Below are 18,720 nucleotides of genomic sequence, written 5' to 3' on the forward strand. Positions count from 1 at the left end.
TGTGGAGGCAGTCTTGACAAGGGATTTTGTGATGCTGCAGTAGGGAGAGGGTGATCCACCTCGCCTAGGAGAGGCATTTGATGTTGTGTCCACTGCTTCTGAGCTTTCGTGAATGATGTTCATGAGGTTGGTTGGGAGGTCACTCATTATTCTCGTTCTTTCTTCTCTGTTACGTGCCAAATTAGATTTATGCGTACAGGGAGAAAAAGGTTATTGTTTCTTTTTTCTTTTTGTTATTGTTAGTAACGAGTGTCGATTGTATATCTAGAGGAAACTAAAAGACTTAACTAGAAAATCCCCACAGACGGCGCCAAATTGTTTGACCAAAAAATATAACTTCCGGTTAAATTATTAAATTTATGTAATAATGGGTTAAATCTAGTTAAGGATAACAACTCTAGAGACTAATCTCGAAAACGTGCAGGAGATGGGGACAGATCCCGCGAATGATTGATGACAATAAGTACAAAATACTCTTAAAGTATGAACATTAATGGAGATGTAACTAACAATAAATGACATTTAAGTAAATAAGAAAAATAATTCACCAAATAATGGATTGGGCGAATATTTCTCCTCACAATAATGAGTGACAAAAAGGTCCAAGATTCGTATGAACAATCCTCCTATCTGGTGGAAAGGTGGGGAATAATATGAGCAAGAATCTTTATCAAAAAGTAATCTTTGTATTTTTGTAAGAGAGATAATCTTCTTCTCAAAAGTGTTCTTATCTAATGAATATTACATGCCTTTCTTCCCTTTTCTTTTTCCTTATATATTCAACACATATTCCTAGGAAACCCTAATAGTATAAATGTAGGGAATATTCACTAGGATATTTTCTCTAATATCCTACTCTGAAAACTAGCCGTTATTGTCCTTTACGCAATACTTAACCTCGACCGTGGTTGGTACCTCGACCATGAATTTTGTTGCCTTCTGGTCGACCTCGACTAACGTTTTCCTTAATGTCATATTAGACCAAATACTCATAGGGCAGATTTTGGCCCATACAACAACGTCAATATTGGACTAGAAAAAGGAAGTTAGACAAATACATTAAAGGGATTTTTTTATTCCTATACAATATTTGAAACTTATTTAATCCTAGATTTGAATATTACCCACCCTAACTGAAGTTTGTCTTACAAGATATATACAATCCATCATTAGTACCTTAAATTAAGGGATTTAGTTATACTCTTTTTTTTTTTTTTTTCTCCTCTCCTCTTTTCCTTTTTTTGCCGCCTACTCGGTTACATCTTCCCGGCTCTAAATTTTGCAGCGTAATTTGCTTTTTCGATCAATCTTTTGTCTCTGTATTGTGACTGCACCGCTATCTTCTACCGTAATAACGAAAGAAAAAAAGAAACTTTGCATTTGAGGAGACATGAGTTGATTATCCAAAGGCTCTCTTTTTCACCTTTGCCTTTTCATTCAATTTGTTTTTTGTATTTGTGAGTTCTCCTTATCATTGGCAACTCTGAACGCTGCTCGTAACTGAAATTTGCAGCGAGTAATGCATGCAAAACTAAAATTTTCCTTTGGCCCAATTTTATTAGGAGAAGTAGATCTGGTTGCCCATGTTGCAAATTCCCAGTAGACATAGGAATTTCAATAACACACATTGATATGTACTCTGAACTATAGTATATATGATTATTACATGAGGGCTTCGATTAGATCAACGATGGTAAATATATAACGGCATGGTACAACATACAAATTAAAAATAAATTTTGTATAAATTTAATATATCTACAACAAAATACAAATTAAAAATAAATTATATAGTATACAACTTATTTATAATTTATCTACAACTTTCATACATTATTTTTACTTAGTTAAATATAACAACAATATCATACAACTTAAATATAATTTTTATACAATATGTCTTTTGTATATTTTGTATCTGATTTATACATAGTAAAAATAAATTTCATACAACTAATTATATATTATACAACTTATCCACAACTTATTTGCAACTTTCATATATTATTTCTACCTAGTTATATACAATTACAATATCATACCACTTAAATATAATTTTTATACAATATGTCTTTTGTATATTTTGTATCTGATTTATACATAGTAAAAACAAATTTCATACAACTAATTATATATTATACAACTTATCTACAACTTTCATACATTATTTCTACCTAATTATATACAACTACAATATCATATAAATTAAATATAATTTTTATACAATATTGTTCAACTTTCATGCAATATTTAAATAAAAACAAATATATATAAACAACAAAATACAATTATTCTAAAATTTTACTACAACTTTACTATAATTTCGTAAGTATAATGTATGTCATGTCTTCTTCTTCTTCTTCTTCTTCTTCTTCGAGTTTCAATCTGAAATTCAGCCAAATCAAGTCTAATCTTCACCAAAACACCCTCAAAATTGAGATATAAACTCCAAACAATATTCCCAATTGTTTGCAACAACACTCAATCCAAACAAATAATGGTTTTTAAAAACCCAAATTCGAATTCAAAGCTTCAAAGTTTTTTAATGGCTGTCAATGGTGGAGAATCAAACACCTTCAAAATTTATCGATTGACAATTTCAATTTGAACACCAATTGTGCAACATTACTGGAATTTGAACACCAATTGTGCAACACCTTCAGCTCTACATTACTGGAATTTCAATAAGCATGGAATTGTTGCTCTCTTTTCCTTTGTTCTACATTACTGGAATTAGGGATTGAGAAATAGAAAGAGACGTAGAGAGAGAGCGCAGGAGAGAGAGAGAGAGAGAGAGAGAGAGAGAGAGAGAGAGAGAGAGAGAGAGCACATGAGAGATAGAATAATGATGGGAAATAATTGATTTCTAATATAAAGAAATACTCATTTAATTCCTAAAGTGTATATAATTGATAAATTTGTATATATATGATGTAATTAAATTGAAAATTGAGTAGGGAGGATAATAAAGTTGTAAATAATGTATAGGAATGTAAAAATTCCTACATTAAAACGGTAAATGTTCTCAAAAGACTGATAGTTAAAGTACTTCTAACATTTAGTATGAATGCTGCCTATTTTTTTCTTCTTCTGATTTTGGTTAACAAAATCTTCCTCAATTAAAAAATTTCAATCAATATCGTCCTTGTTTTCTTTCCTACAATATCCTTTTCTTTGACTTGTATTGAAAATTCTTTGACCGAACCTCTTCTTAACTTGTCACAGCCAAGTCTTTCCCAATCTGGCTTAATATTTTTGGTGAGCTAGCCTGTCATCCACGACCCCAGCTGCTGAACGGTCCCATAATCCCCACATTAGTTGCGTCATTTCTGGGAAGAAGCTGAAAAGCCCACTTTGTAGGAATAGTCAACAGATCGTTGACGAAATGGTCCTAATTGAATCCACTTGCTTTACTTGAAGAAAATTCAATACTTCCTCCCGTCTATTTTACTTACTTTTTGGCCTTTTTTTGGTCATCGATATTTGATTTTTTTTCAGTTGTCAAGAAGGGATTAACTTCTAGTTACTAAAGTTACTTTCGAAGTAAAGAATTTCGAAGTATCTGTCATATTTTCAATGAACAAATTAAAGAGATAATAAAAATTAATACAGTCAATTTTATTGTTAATTAATATTTAAAATAAATATTTGCATAAAACCGCCAAAAACTCAATTAAAATGGAGGAAGAAGTAGTGAATAATGTCGGCCTTCAAGAAGATAGGGAGAACCACTTTGCCCGAATGGAAAAGGGTGTGGCCTTCTTATCATTAACTCATTATCATTTGGTCATGGCTCAACTCCCATTAGTTAAGCTGTGAGTTTGTGTATATGTTGGTAGGTTGTGTATAAGCTTTCATAAATCATTGCTCCATTATTTAGTTAATACATATTCTTTTATTTGCTACTCCATTTTTTAATCCTTAAAAGGGCTAAAATGTGCTTAAGTTTTTTCTCTACATTTACAAGATTACATGAATTTAACTGAAGATATTATGTAACTTAATGGAAAGATATTTATTTTTCAAGATTCAAGGTTTTATGCTCCGATATGATGGAGCCACATGCAAAAAGGCGTTTTAATTGAATCACCTTCTTTCGGAAAGTTGTATTACATAAATAAGGTAAATTTTTTATTTATTTATATAATTTTTGATCCTCTTAATATAAGAAAAGTGAAAATACAGTAGAACCTTTCTATATTAATATTGTTGGGACCATAAAATATTATTATTTTGTAGAGATATTATTTAATCGATAAACTAATATTTATTAATTTAATATTTATTAATTTAAAGAATATTTTCGAGATTCAATGATAGTTAATTTTGATTACATCAAAATCATTGTATCTTACTAATTTATGTATCAATTTATTGAATTAATATAAAAAATAAATTCATTATACATAAAGTACAATGTATGATGTATGATTCATTGTAATATTTTTTTTATATTAAATGATTCGTTGTAATATTTTTTTATATTAAATGATTCATTATAATGTTTATTGTTTATTCATTGTAATTAATAAATCATTATAATGTTCATTATTTCTTAATAATTAAATATTATTCATTGTATTTTTACTAAAAATATTCAATGTATAATGGTGATAGAATAAACTATATAGGCAACATATATAGATTTTTTTTTCAAATCATACTCAACAATGGCTTCTCATCTAAAAGATGTCATAAAATCAACAATGATAGATCAAATACGTAAAGCATTATGTGAGTACCAAAAAGATCATTCCACGTGCACTCAAAAAGATTTACAGTTGTTGCTTGATAAAAGTTTTCATTTGAAAGTTAATCAACCTTTGAAACCAGTTACGCATAAGGAAGCACTTATCGCGTCTAGAACTCTTCATAATTTTTTGGTGCAGTTCGAGAAGACAACAACAAAACTTTTGGATGCAATAAGAAAAGTTAGAGATGAGCTTCAACTAGATTTAAATTTTAAGAAAAAATAAAAAATACTAGAATCATATTTCACTAAATTGTCTTAGATATTTTTGTAATTTTAAAAATTTATTAATTTGTAATATTAATGGGACCATATATATTTATATAGGAGTCTTCCGAAAATATATTATCTTATTATCTTATCAATATTGGTGATTTTTTCCACTGGCCCAAGTCGGGACCGGAGAAAAATATTATCTTGGAGAGTTTATTAATTTACCGAGTATTATTTAGAGAAGTGTTTACCCTCAAAATCGGATAATAATTAAATCTGTAAGTGGTTTTATGAATATGCAGATTAATTTGTTACAAAACGATAAATTGAGTTAGAATGGACAAGTAAAGATACAGTAAATTCAAACCATGCAAGGAGAATGGTTCCAGCCTTAGTGACTTTTTCACCCTCGATCCGGGCTTCCAGTGAACAATATAGATGTACGAGAGAAAAAGCTTGCAATAGCAGTGAAAATAGTAGTATATTGCTTTGGAATGCGTGTTACAATGTGCCTAATGAATTATTAGACCCCCTTTATATAGTAGGGAAATCCTACTCTAAGTACAACTCTATAAAAGGTAAAAAAATCTTCTGTTTAACTGATTTTTGATTCTTTATCGATACGTGCCGAGATCCACGCCGTGATATTCGGCCGGTCGCGGATATTACAGCCTTCTGTTGGTCGTGCTTGATTGCCCAATAATGTCCTCCGATGTTTTTCAGGATTTGGATCGATCTTGAATCATGACCACAATATTCTCGAAGGTAGACAATGTGCCCCTGAATTCTGACTCGATGAGACCTTTGCTTCGATTCTGATCTTTCGCAATCATATCTCGAGCTCATTTTACCCTATTGGGGCCGGAGTATATCATGAGCTCGGTTTTTACCCGTATACAGATAGTCCCCCCGATTCGCGGAGAGCAAGCTGACGAGAAACAACATGAGCACCATGATTCCTTCTTCAATATGTCGTGACATAAACAACAAAAAGCCTGAAATGTCTCGTCCATCATGTCATAATGTCATTAAATGCATGTCAGCCACCGGTTGGCTATCCCTGAAGGCGAAACGCTACGGAACCACTATAATAACCCCTCTTTTGTTCCTTTTTTACTTTACATCAAACTGTCTACCCTCATACCCTCAGGATTTTACTACACTTTTTCACATTCTAGCATTTTTGCCTCAATTATTCGAGATTCCTTTGAAATATTTACTCATCATCCACTTAAGACAACACATCTGAACTTCCAGCTTTCAACCTTTATCTATCTCTTTCAAGCTTTCCCCTATAACAATGGCAAAAACCTCAAAATCCGTTCCTTATAAGGTCGCTTCTACCTCCCAAACGACCACCGGAACTAACGAAACTACTTCTGATGTGGTCGACCTCGGGAGACTCGCTGCTAACGTGGTTACCGATGAACCGACTCCTGAACCTCCCTTGAAGATGTTCATTCCCGGGGGTTGTTCGATCGCTGACGACTTCAAGGTCGAGAAGCCTACTTCGGTACAAAGTCGGCATGAGGATGCCTCGAGATACATTTGCTCAATCACCGAAGGGGACCTCCCCACGGTCCGAAAAGACTGCAACTGGGCCGACAAATACATCGTGGTCCCCCACTCCGAAGGGGTCATTACCACCCATGTCGAGGGATATCTGAGTGTTTACACTTATCCCTTTATATTGGTCCCGGTGGACTCGGTCATTTTATACTTCTGAAGGAGGTATAACATATGCCTCAGCCAAATTCACCCTTTACTGTGGAGGATCGTGATCCTCCTCCGATTTTTTGTGAATAAAATAAATTCGTGCACCTTCACCATCGATCATCTGTTCCATTTATACAGTCCTCGAATCTTCCAGAGGGGACAAAATCTTGTATGCCGGGCCAGCAAAGCCCCATTTTCGAGCATCAACGAGGACCAAGATCAAGGCTGGCAGAGTCATTTTGTCCGGGTGAGGACCTCGGATTTGATCCCGACCAAATTTAGACCATTCCCCGAGAAGTGGAATGCATCACATATGTAAAACTTTCTCTCGAATGTTGATTTTGTGTTCATCTCTCTTTTTCTCATTGGTATTCATGGTGGTGCACTTGTCGCTCTAGTCACAAATGTTATCCTTCGACTCAAGGAGTGTGTCGAAGGTATTGTCTCATAGATGCCCTACTCCGAGCGATCGTGGCGCAAACTATTGAAGGACCGTTGGGAGGCCCGTTCCCACGGTAAGATTCCTTTCCCGAGTAGGTTGTGTTAGGCTTCTTCTCTTAGCATTACGTTCTTATTATTTTTCTCTACTTCTCTTTTGCAGGTTTGCCTAAGACCGTCGAGCTTAGGCCCCCAGTTGAGGACGAGGACTTACCTGTCAATTCTTCGGCTTCGGGACAACCCGGAGCCACAGTAGGGGAGAAGAAAAGGAAAAGATCACCGAGTTCCCCGAGCTCGGAGAAAACGAAAAAAAGAAGGAGGCTAGTTTGTAAGCCGAAAGAAACCTCTAGCTCCCGAGTGATTGACTCGAAATCACTTCTCCGACTCAAAGACGAGCCCGAGGATGATGAAATATTTGTGTCCCATGAGCCGTCTGTCCTCGAGGAATGGGTGGCAGCCGAGGGGGAAACGACAAAGGCTAATCCCCCTCAAGTTCGCGAGGCTGATGCCGAAGTAAGGGCCGACAACTCGCGAGCCGCCGACCCTGCCCTGACCGACGCTATAGATATTTCGGAATCGCCTTCGTTTACAGAATCAATGTTTGATAAAGCCCGAACGACGAAGGAGCGATCCCATGAAGGGGTCCATGGAGCGGATGATCCCCTCCGAGGCAGTTTTGACGGTGTATACTCATCCGCCCCAGAGGATTTTACCAGATTGGGTGACTTAGAGGTGCCAAGGAAAAGTCCACTCTCGGAGGCTGGCGGGTCGAGCTTAAGCCCGAGATTAATCAATCTGTTCCCCGCTCCAAGCATGAATCCTTCTCGGAAGCGGTTTGTCGTTATCATCATCCCGGAGGATGCTCAGATTTTTCCCACCCCCGTAGGGATAGCTAGTTACCTCTGGTTCCTGGTAACCGAAGAAGACCAGACAAAAATAAATGAGGTAGATGAGCTATATCTGTTCAACGAAGCACAAGAGCCGCTGAACCAGGTAATTCTTGATAATTCTATGTCTCTTCTAATATTTGTATTAGTTCTTGGTGATTCTAATATCTCTTCTTATATTTACAGGCCTCGGTGCTCGACCATGAAACCTTCCTCCAGTACCGGGATGAGCTGAGCCAGCTCGAGGTCGAAGTCAAAGAGTTTTCTAAGAAGAGAGGCATGTATAAGCTTCTCAGCGAGAAACATGAAGGAAAAGTCAAAAGCCTCTGAGCCGAGTTGGACGCGGCTTAGAAAGAACATGCCGACCTGTTGGAATAGGTAAAAATATTTGAAGTTAGTGATGATGAGCTAGACACAGTGTCTAACGGTCAAAATTCGCAGGTTCAGTAGAAGGTTGATTGGGTCGACCAGCTCTGGGCTGAGATGGACGAAGTCAAGGCCATGGCCAAAGAGTGAAAGGGCAAGATAAACCGATTTGCTTCGGAAAAGGAGACTGCCGAGAGCAGCTGGTCTCGGTGGAGGACCAACTTCGATCGATGAAGGAGAAAGCTGAAACCTGGTCCCAAAAAATTGAAGACCTCCAGTCTCAGCTGGGCTCGGCCGTTGTCGCACGGGATACCCTTGCCAAGGAGGTTGAAGCAGCCAAGTCAGCGATGGAATTAACATGGGCTGACGCTAAAGAGATGGTGGCCCAGTACAAAGTTGATGCTGAGGAAGCTCAGGAATTCCTGAAAGCCATCGTCAAATATGTGAGGTGGCAGTCCTGGAGTGAGGCTCTCGAGGAAGTTCATGCCCGGGGGTCTGATTTATCGGCCGAGATTGAAAATGTTAAGAGGCTAAAGGACGAGGCCAAGAAGTTGGCATACCCCGAGGAAGAGGAAGATTCTGACGGTTCGGGCGGATCCGAGGACGGGGAAGACCCCAATGGTTCCGGTGACGAGGCGGGCTCCGGCAAAGATCGGGCTTCTTAGGTGCCTTGTGGATTTTTTTTCGCTTTTGTACTTTTGTATTTTGTTGAGGCCGTTTGGCCTTTGTAAAACTTTATGTATATATACAAGGCTTTTCCCTTCAACAAATTTTGAGCTTGTTTCTTTTTTCTTTTTTCTTTTTTCTTTACGATTGCAAAAATTTTGAATGCCTTAGCACGTAATAATTAGGTCTTGTTCGGAGGTTCGAACAATGCTCATTCTTGATATTATTTTTCTTAAGACTCGTGGGGTCTTGGTATGACCGGAAGCATTCCCTGAAGTGTTCACTTAGAATATTTTAGATTATAATTTTGTCGAGGGTAGCCTTTGAACAGGTTTAGAAATTTTGAAGGCCTTATGTTTTGGTTACGGATCTGGGACGTCTCTGAACTGTTCTAGGACGGCCGTAACCTTTGAAGTTTGGGCATTGCCTAATAGGTTTTGTACCCCCGGGCTTCGTAGCCCGAGCCATCCAGGCTTGCCTATGACGGTAGTCCCCGAGCGAGGATGATCTATTGGATTCGGACAGAGGTGGCCCTTGGCCCTAGTGTCCTTAAGGAACAAAATACAATAATTTTTAAGAGACAAAATATGTATCTGTAAAGTAGAAACTTTCTTTTATTTCTGTGCAACATACAAGATTGCAAATATGTACAAGCTTCATGTTATGGTTTAAGTGGTCTATGTGGGCACGATTCATTTGACCGTTTGGCCCATACAACAAATCCTATCCACCAAATCCTGACTTGTTTGAGCATGAAGTTTCCTTCCTTGCTAAAATTATTACCCGAGGGTGATGGCCCCAGTATTCGAGGCCGATCTTAGAAAGGGCTCGAATATTGTTGATGCGAACCTTGACTCTGATTCATAGTCGGTCTTCAATTCTAAGTTAGCACGATCCACTGTTGCCTCATTAAAAACCTTACCGGAAAATCCATTTGGGACAAAATCGGTTCAAGGGAAAAAGAGTACAACGTGTGCTTTTAGGCCTAATAGTTACATCATTCCTTGGTTGTTACCTGGAAGTGTTAGTCCAATCCATAATATATTTAAAGCAAAGTAATGAATGGGGTCGTACCTTAGTAGTAGTATCATTTTAAGTGGGTTATATTCCAGTTGTTCGGTAGTCTCTTACCGTTCACGTTTCAAGTTTGTACGATCCTTTGTCGGTGATCTCAATAATTCGATATGGACCTTTCCAATTCGGTCCTAACTTTCTTTCATTCGGGTTCCGGGTGCTCAGTGTCACCTTCCTTAACACCAAGTCCTCGATATTGAAGTGTTGAAGGTTGGCTCTCTGATTGTAATATCTTTCGATCCGTTGCTTTTGGGAGGCCAACCAGACCAGGACGGCCTCACGCCTTTCGTCTAACAGTTCCAGGTTCGTACTCATGGCCTCATCGTTTGATTCTTCGGTCGTATATCGGAACTTGGGACTCGGTTCTCCTACTTCGACCAGTTTAAGAGCTTTGGCACCATAGACCAACGAGAATGGGGTGGCCCTCTTACTAGATTTTGAGGTTGTACGATATGCCCATAGGACTTCGGGCAAGATTTTCTTCCATTTTCCTTTGGCGTCGTTCAACCTCTTTTTGAGGTTTTGGAGTATGGTTTTGTTCTTTGACTCTGTTTTCCCATTTCTACTAGGGTGATAGGGCGTTGATAGGATACTTTTGATCTTATGGTTCTCGAAAAACTTGCTCACTTTGCTGCCGATGAACTGCTTCCTATTGTCACACAGGATCTCGGCCAGCATTCCCAATCGGAATGTTATGTGGTCCCATATAAAATCAATAACCTCCTTATCACTGACTTTCTCAAATGCCTGGGCTTCCACCCACTTAGAAAAATAATCAGTCATAAATAAGATAAATTGAGCCTTACCGGGCGCCCAAGGCAGGGGACCAACCATGTCCATTCCCCATTTCATGAACGGCTAGGGTGACAAGATCGAATGCAGCGGTTCCCCGGGATGATGGATCATCAGAGCATGCCTCTAACATTTGTCGCATTTTTGCACGAACTCCTTTGCGTCTTTTTCCATGTCGATTAAGTAGTAATCGACTCTAATTATCTTCCGAACCAATGACTCGACGCCTGAATGGTTCCCGCAGGTGCCCTTGTGGACTTCCCTCAAAATATACTCAGTATCTCCCGGTCCCAGACATATGGCGAGTGGGCCATCGAATGCTCTTCTGAATAAGGTACCATCTTCAGACAAGCTGAACTTCGCGGTCTTCGTATGCAGAGCTCTCGACACTTTAGTGATGTTTTAAAATTCAATACCACATAAGGGGGGAGGGGGTGATTTGTGTGGTACCCAATGTTTTGCCTAAACTGATTATAGAAGGACCGGATTCTTCTATGTGTTCCTTAACCTACTATTTCTGAAACAGTAAATACGGAAAGTAAAGAACACAAGTATTTTACGTGAAAAATACCTAGCTGAAAAGGTGAAAAAACTACGACCTACTTCCCAGTAGGATTTTCCCAAACTCTTCCACTAAATCACTGAGCCAAAAACTGCATTTACAAAACACTTTTGTAAACCTAGGATTAACTCTAATCCCGTTGTGGCAAACAGCCTATAACTGTTACGACAACTTCAAGTTAACTCTAACTTGAATACTCTGAGTACCTATTACAATTGCCTCTAGATAAAGCTGAAAGGTACAATATGAAAATACCTACTACAATTGAACTAGAATAAAAGACAGACACTTGGAGCTGGTTGTTCTATCTGGTTCATGTAGCTTCAAGTATGCACACTTGAATCACACACGAATTGCTTGCAAAATGCCTTGCTATTTTGCTCTCAATTCACGTTTAACTTCTGCTTTTGTGCATGCGTGTAGAATGAGAACATCCTGCGATATATAGAGTTAGTAGAGTACAAAATAACTAGAGTTCTAATGCTACTCTTCCTTGGTGGAAGAGTTCTAGTTGATCTCAACTTCTAACTCTTCCCTTATCTTGGGTACTGTTCTCTTTGATTAAGGAGTCCTTCTACTTATCAATTATGCAACCTTTTCGATCAGGAGATATCAATTGTACCAAGTTAAGCTTATCTCCTTCACGTGCATTCCACATGCTCGAATTTGCCCGTGTCTATGCACACAAGGGATGTACATGGTTCATGCCTGAGCTTCCTTTGTCAATCTTCAAAACAAACCTTCACTTGGGCCAACAAATTCCCCCCTTTTGATGATGGCAAACTCTGTGCTTTTTCATAAGCTTAGGTCCTGCTTCAACTTAGCTCAACATCAACGCAATGTTAGAAACATTTTCCCTTTTTATCACTTATCATCAAGGACCAGGTTCATTAGGTTGTAAACATTACTCTTCAAACATTTTCCCTTTTTATTACTTATCATCAAGGACCAGGTACATTAGGTTATAAACATCACTGTTCAAAGTGTAAAGCACAGCCTTTTCCCCCCTTTTTGACATCATTGAAAAGTAGCATAAATAAGTAAGATAACCAAATTTTAAAACTTACTCATGGCCACTAGGGCTACTTTAAATGCAATCATGGGTTAATCATCATAGAGCAAGCTAAGAATTTTAACCATCAAATAAATATAAACAAATAGTTAGAGCAAAAGACGGTGAATTTCGTTGATGATTGATAAGATTCTACCAAAAAGAATAAGAAGAAATAAAAACACTGAAAACATGAGCAAAAGAAACAAAACAATCCCGAACTGAGTCACTGGTTGATCTACACTAGGCTAGGAGGCTTAAGGTTGGGAAGAACTAGGTGCTTGGTTTTTGGCTTGGAGGAGTTTCAGCATATTCTGAAGAATGCCATCATTCTTCTCCTTTTCTCTTGCTAGATCATTTCAGATATCATCTCTCTCAGTCTCTCAATCTCAGTATCCTTATCCCCACTTTCTTGCACTAAGGCTCTGACCTTGCTATTCACTGGTACCTTCTTGGATGAACCAGTTTTTTTAGGATTGGCATGGACTTCATAATCGCAAACAAGCAGAGTATTTGCCCCAAAATGATCCTTGCTTGTACCAACCTCCCACTTCTTCATAGGTACCTTAAAATGTGCAAGCACAGTTGTGAGAATGAAGCCATAGGGAATGGCATGAGTCTTGGTACCATTTAGAACCCTATAAAGAAGTTGGATTATAAATCCAGGCCAATTAATCTGCCTCCCACTGTCTAAGCACTCCATGAGGACCAAGTCCATGAAGTTTGCAATGTGCCTTATTTCCTACCTTGGCAGAACACATTTGTTGACAAATTCAAACATCACTTTATGGGGTGGCTTCATCTCACTCTTGTACACAGCCTTGGGGTCAACTTCCTCCTCATTGTAATTGAATTTCTGGTAATGGTAAGGGCAGTAGGAAGATTTTCTAGTCTTGGCCACTTAAGCTTTGTATAGTCATTGTACCCCTCAGCAGGTACACCCAGAATTTCTCCTTCACATCGAAGGAGACTTGCACTCCTTTCACTATACTGGTAACCCTTCCATCTTTCACCTTACCATTTGCCATAAACTCAACAATTTCATTCCTGGCCAACTTGCCATCCATCTGAAGGACCATGTCCTTCCAGCCTTGTAACTCCAACTTCTCCAAAAGCAACACGATTCATTTCTCCTCCAAGTCCCTGAAGAGTCTGCCCTTCAAAATTGCCCTCTTGCCAAACTTGGCCATCTTGTCTTTCTCAGTGTCAGAATCATCTTCTTCCTCTCCACTCCATTCCTTTTCTTCAACATTTTTTTTTTACTTATTTTGACTTCACAGCAGACCTTGTTCTTTTTGCCAAGGTGGATGGTTCAGCAAACTTTGACTCTGAAACAGACTTCTTAGTGGAAGTCTTGGCTTTCTTGGCTTTGGGGGTCAGAACCTCCACTTCTTCAGTATCTTCTTCATCTCGAAGGACCAGGTCCATCTCATCAATATCAACAGCCTCAACAGGCTTATCCATCTTCTTTTTTCCCTTAGCAATTGCTTTTCTTCTACTTTCTTCTAAGGCTTTCTGCAGCTTTGCCTAATTCTGCTTTAGCTGACTTTTTGTGGCTCTTCCTCTTGTGGGAGGAATTTCAACAGTAACAGAAGGGGAAGCCTTCCTTTTCTTGTTTGCCGTAGCAGTGCCAAGGGTTTTAGCCTTTGAACTTCCTTTTTTCTTTGGATTATAGCTCTCAGTCACTTTCTTCAGTAGGTCTGCGAGGGTTTCCTTTATAGATGAACCAGGTTCATCTCTATTTTTCCCAAGTTGAATAAGACCTTCAGCAGCTTCGCCAGACCCACTTCCCCCTGCTCTCCTTTGCTCTCCTTTTCTTTTCCTTTTTTTTTACCACCAACTTCTGCAGACTCAGTAGTTTCAACACCTGCTATAGACCCTACCAGCACAAACCTATTCTCCAAATTTGTATCAACTTCAGAAATTATCTCAGGAGTAACTTTGGGCCAGAAGATACCTGTTCAGTTTCAGAAGAAACCGTTTCTTCCCCCTCAGTAGCAGATTTAAATGAGTCTTCAGATTTCTGAGGTTCCTGGAACTGGCTATCCTTCAATTGTTTATCTAATTTCTTGGATAATGTGCTCCCTGCCACAGTTTTGCGAGCAAGCATCTTAGTTCTTTCTTTCTTAGATAGAGGTATGGCTAAAGATGTGATAGATGGTATGGGTATGATTTCCTTGGGTGGGGATGAAGGGTTTTCAGGAGTGTTGGCCATTTTTGTGCTTGGTTCTGGAAGAAAAGAGAAGTAGATTGTGTTTGGAAGATTAGAGAAGATGAAAAGAGTTTGACAGCTCGAAAAAGTAATGGAGTGAAAAAAGAAATAATGTTGATAAATATAAAGAGAGGTAATTAATGGGTAACGATAGTTTTTCAGACTTTTAGAAGTCTAATCAAACTGAATTTCAGGTTTGAACAGACATTGGAGTCTATCCCTAGAATCTAGGTAATTCAATTCGGTTAGGAGTCTTTTGAACGGAACTGGTTCACTTATAACGGATAAGTCCAAAAGAGTTTGGAATTAAGTAAGACTCTGCTCATGATCCAAATATTCTTATTTTAAATTATGCAGAGTGTATAAAACATACCGAGTGATCTTGATAAACCAGGTTCTTCATTGAGAATTCTTTTGTGTAAGTCTAAATTTTCCAAAATAGAGAAAATATCATTAGAGATTAATGAGTCATTTTAGCACATGGCACAAGAGTATACTATTGAAAGTATGAGACTGAGCAAAATTTAATCTAATTATATACACAATTTACAGATTTTCTAACCATTTTTTTTATTGTGAATTTTGAATTGGTCCTTTTAGGTGATCTTAATCATCCCTAATTCTAACATGTTCCTTTCAAAGTGATCTCTACTTAGGGCTTTTGTGAAGATGTCAGCAATTTACTTGTCAGTAGCACAAAATTCCACAGTTATCAAACCCTTTTCATAGTTATCCCTCAAAAAGTGATGTCTAACATCTATGTGCTTAGTTCTCTTGTGATGTACCAGATTCTTGGTCATACTAATTGCACTAGTGTTATCACAAAAAAGGGGGATACAACCAACATCAATTCTAAAGTCCATTAATTGATGTTTGATCCACAACAATTGAGCACAACATGAAGCAGCAACAACAAACTCAGCTTCAGCAGTAGATAAGGCAACTGAATTTTGTTTTTTGGTAGCCCAAGACACAAGACATGAGCCAAGAAAGTATGCCATACCTGAGGTGCTCTTTCTATCTACTAGAAAACCTGCATAATCAGCATCAGTATATCCCACTAGATTGAAATTACTACCTTTTGGATACCACAGACAGAGATCAGTGGTGCCTTTTAGATATCTCAAAATTCTCTTGACAACAGTCAAGTGAGACTCCTTTGGATTTTCCTGAAATCTTGCACAAAGGCCTACACTAAAAACAATGTCTGGTCTACTAGCGTAAGATACAACAATGATCCAATCATTCCCCTATACAACTTCTTATTAACAAATGAATCAGGTTCATCTATATCCAACTTTGTAGCTGTTGCAATAGGAATGTCAATTTCTTTGGAATCTTCCATTTCAAACCTTTTAAGCAACTCTTTTACATACTTCTGCTGATGGATCATAGTTCCACTTGAATTTTGTTTAATTGTTAAGCCTAAAAAGAAATTAAGCTCACCCATCATGCTCATTTCAAATTCACTCCCCATTAGTTTAGTAAATTCTTTACTTAACTTATCAGTAATTACTCCAAAGATTATATCATCAACATATATCTGAACTACCAAGAGATCTTTACCTTTTTCTTTCAGGAACAAAGTATTGTTAATTTTACCTCTCTTGTAGTCATGCTCTAGCAAAAACTTTGATAATCTTTCATACCATGCTCTTGGAGCCTACTTGAGCCCATAAAGTGCTTTGTCAAGTTTGTACACATGATCAGGACTTTCCTTGCTTTCAAACCCCGGAGGTTGCTTGACAAACACTTTTTCCTTTAGATATCCATTGAGGAAGGCACTCTTAACATCCATCTGATGAAGGGTGAATTCCATGTAAGCAGCAAAGGCTATGAGGAGTCTTATTGCTTCCAACCTTGCAACTGGAGCAAAGGTTTCATCATAGTCTATGCCCTCCTCTTGGCTATATCCTTGTTCCTTGTAACTGTTCCATCTTCATCAGGTTTGTTTCTGAAGACCCATTTTGTGCCAATTATTGATCTGTCCTTGGGTCTTGGTACCAGATGTCAAACTTGACTCCTTTCAAATTGGTTGAGTTCATCTTGCATTGCATTTACCCAGTCTGCATCCTGCAAAGCCTTAGCAACATTTTTAGGTTCAATAAGAGATAAGAAAGTATTAAAAGAACAAAGATTTTTTAATGAAGATCTGGTTTTAATTTCAGAGGTTGGATCAGTGATTATGTTCTCAATGGTATGAGAACTTTGATGCTTGTAAGATTTTACAACCAACTGGTTTCCCCTTGATGTTCCTTCAATGCTTTGTTGATGTGGAACAGGTTCATGGACAGGTTCCCTTGAGGTTTGAGAATCATTTTCTCTTTGTTCTATTCCCCCTGCCATGTTGCCCTGGGTGGAAGAACCTGTTCCATCACCTGTTCCTTCCTCTAGTGCAGCTTCAGTCTGGGCTGTCATTTCATTTGAGTTTCTTTCCAGCCCAATTGCTTCATCATCATGTTCTTGCCTCTCAGAAAGAATGTTAGTTTCATCAAAAACCACATGAACACTTTCTTCTACACACATAGTTCTTTTATTATAGACCTTATAAGTTTTGCTATGTGAAGAATATCCCAAGAATACTCCCTCATCACTTCTGGGATCAAACTTACCTAGGGAGTCTTTAACATTATTGTGCACAAAGCACTTGCATCCAAATGCCTTAATATGGGATATGTGTGGTTTTTCCCCTTTAAGTAACTCATAGGGAGTCTTCTCTACAAGAGGTCTAGTCATGCACCTATTTATGATGTAGCATGCAGTATTTACAGCTTCTGCCCAGAAGCTATGAGGTAGTTTACTAGAAAGAAGCATAGTCCTAGCCATATCTTCAAGTGTCCTATTCTTTCTTTCAACTACTCCATTTTGTTTTGGAGTCCTAGGAGCAGAAAAATTATGATCTATGCCATGCTCATCACAAAATTCAGCAAATTTAGCATTTTCAAATTCAGTGCCATGAACAGACCTAATTGATGCAAGTTGATTACCTAGTTCTTTCTAAGTTTTTCTAATAAAAAAAGTGAACATGTCAAATGCTTCATCTTCAGATGTTAAAAATAATATCCAAGTAAATCTAGAGTAATCATCAACAAGTACCATCACATATCTTTTACCACATCTGCTTAATATTCTCATTGGACTACCGAGATCCATATGGACCAGTTCCATCGTCCTGGTGGTGCTTACCACTTTCTTGCATTTAAAAGAGGATCTTACTTGCTTCTCCCTTGCACAAGCCTAACAAACTTTGTCTTCCTTGAACTTGATGTTAGACAACCCTATCACCAGGTTCTTGGAAACTAATTTGTTGAGTTGACTCAGACTTGCATGTCCAAGTCTCTTGTGCCAAAGGAGGGGATCATTGTCCAACACAATTAAGCAAGTGAGTTCATTTTCTGAAAGTATGGACAGATCTACAATAGTTCATTTTCTGAAAGTGTGGACAGATCTACAATATATATATTATTCACTCTTTTTCCCTGCAAAACAATCTTGTTAGTGGTAAGATTAATCACAAAATATTTGGTAGAGGTAAATGCTACCAAGTTACATTTATCACACAGTTGTGATACTCCAATTAGACTGTATTTTAAGCCATCTATCAAGTAGACATTCTCAATAGAGTAAGAATCAGTCTTACCTGCCTTTTCAACCCCAATGATCTCACCTTTCTTCCCATTTCCAAAGGAGACATTACCTCATTTGAGGTCCTCAAGTGAAAGGAACTGGTTCTTGCTTCCTGTCATGTGCTTTGAGCAACCACTATCCACGTACCATATTTGGATGCTCCCCTTCACTTGGACCCGTAAAAGGAAATCAGGGGTTAGTTTTAGGAACCCAAACTAGTTTGGGTCCCTTTCTATAGGCAAAATGATGAATCAGATTCTTTTTAGCCCAACTTGGTAGCCTATTCTTCCATTGAACAAGTTCTTTGTTCTTTTGGCTTGCCTTTTCTTTTGCATTGCATTCACTTTTATAGTGACCTATTTTACC

Source organism: Nicotiana tomentosiformis, chromosome 8 (assembly GCF_000390325.3).
Source record: "Nicotiana tomentosiformis chromosome 8, ASM39032v3, whole genome shotgun sequence".
Classification (NCBI taxonomy): domain Eukaryota; kingdom Viridiplantae; phylum Streptophyta; class Magnoliopsida; order Solanales; family Solanaceae; genus Nicotiana; species Nicotiana tomentosiformis.